The sequence below is a fragment of the Rhagoletis zephyria genome, unplaced genomic scaffold, assembly GCF_001687245.7.
Source record: "Rhagoletis zephyria isolate East Lansing unplaced genomic scaffold, Rhagoletis_zephyria_1.1 Rzeph_scaffold_02704, whole genome shotgun sequence".
NCBI classification, from domain to species: Eukaryota; Metazoa; Arthropoda; class Insecta; order Diptera; family Tephritidae; genus Rhagoletis; species Rhagoletis zephyria.
The window spans coordinates 74,742-76,904 of NW_016159788.1; positions in this window are offsets into that span (position 1 = coordinate 74,742).

Here is a 2,163-nt window from a genome sequence, read left to right on the forward strand (position 1 = left end):
CAAAAACATCCTAAAGAAGACAACAACTAATAGCAACAACAGAAACAGAAACAGACAGCACAGCACAGCAGGCAGCAATTTGTTTTACAAATTTTGTATTATTCCCATGCTGTCTTGGCTTTCTTGCTCTCTGCTGCTAGCTGCTGATTTTCGTCATTGTCATTACCGTTCTCATTATTGTTGTTGTTTTTGTCGTGGTTGCTGCTGATCGCTTTCTTCGTGTTAAAATGTTGTGTTTAACATTCAAAGCAGCAGCTGCTGCTGCTCAACCTAGGAAAGTGTTGCTGCATCGTTGAAAACCAATTTGTTATTGCACTTNAAAAAAAGGCCATAAAGAACTACGCGAAATATCAGCATAATGTGGTTCAACTGGTCACTGGGGCACTGACGCTTTTACGCGAATAACAAAGACGATCGTAAGAAAACAACAACAATAGCATTTGCAGCACCAGCGTCAACGACTTACTACAAATTGGAATGCGCCAGCTAGGAAGGAAGGAAGGTATACAAAAGCGCAATGCGGCGCTTAACAGCCAACCGATTGCAAACAAGTGCGGCCGAAAGGGGAATGGGCGCCAAGCGGCCAACAAAACCAACAACGATAACAATCAGAATGAAATATGTGTTAAACGCCACGACCGGCAATTGCCGTCATTGAAATCACCCACAAATGGCGAGAACAGCACAATAAGTGCGACAATCAACTGACGTGCGCGCAGCAGGGCCACCGCGAGCAACAGTAGCAACAACAACAGTGCAGTGCCGCCAGTGCCGTGGAGTGGCGGCAGCAACCGAATTGGCGCAAGACAAAGGCGACGCGGCCGCACTCAGCTGACTGACAACAAGGGCACGGCAACAACAGCAACAGTAACAGTAAAGCTCCAAACGGCAAACGGCAAGCACGAGTAGCATGCAAATTACCTGCTGACCTGACTTCAACCAGTCCAAAAAAACACTAACAATAATGGTGCTACATATATCGCATCAAATAAACGAAAGCTAAGTTTTGCACAACAAATGAATTTGCCGAAGCAGTCACTGGAAAACTATAACAAGTTGAGAGTAAAAGCGCGGCAAATGGCGCCTGTGCTTGCTGAGCCCGCCGACTGAGACTGAAGCTGTAGCTGTAGCTGTTGCTGAAGTGGAGGCGTAAACAATATTAGTTAGGTTTGCTTGAAAGTGGAAAATTCTGTAACTTTAGGTTATTGAATGTGCATGCCTTTGGTTTCTTTGTGGTTGTTGCTGTCATTTGCAACCTTCTGTGCTCTGCTAACTGTCAATGTGAAGACTTTTGATGAACGCGACTATTCATGCTGCTGCTGCTCTATTGACCGGTATTGCCCTTTTCAGCATTCTGACCTGCCTTGTTTTTTTTTCAACTGCGAAATCATTTGGAAACCTAATTTAATTGGTCACTCAGCCATTCTATCGGTATTCGGATGAGTTTCCCGGTGATGGGCTAAAAATGATAGTGACATTCATACTGCTGTTGACAGCTTCGACAATTAGCGGCTAGATGATCATGACAAAACAGTATCTGCATGGCTACAGTTCAGGACTAAGAGAAACATGCCACCTTGGATGCAAAGGATTGAAAGTTGGTTAATCTGATGCCTGGGATTTGTTGTGATATAATTGGCCTATAGCATTTTCACGGACACTGTATTTGAGTGGTCAGATGTGCGTCCTACCACTCCGTAGGACCAAGGCTGGATCCCTGGTGAAAGCAATGCCACAAAAAATTACATAAATTGGCAATGGGTTCCTCCATTTGTGTAACAATATCAAGACGCGCACAGCAAATTGGAGAGAAGCTCGGTCAAACACTTAGCAAAAGTGTAAGCACAAACATATTCTTATTTTCAAAGGAAGTGAAAATAGTAGGAACACTACTTTGCGTCCACGTACTTGGATTTAGTTTCGTTTCGAGTCTTCTGTTCAGGAATAAATCCAAGAAATATTATATTACTGCAACCCTCATATTTCAACGCCAAAGCTTGATGGACGTGCAATCCGAGGGAACCTATGGCAATCGTTTAAATTGCTAAATGGTGAGTTCCGGACCTCACGTTAAAACCCATGGGGTCATCACATAGGGCTTTTAGAAACGCAAAACGCCCCCATGAGCATGGCTGCTGAAGTTCTTTCGAAGCAGAAGTGGAG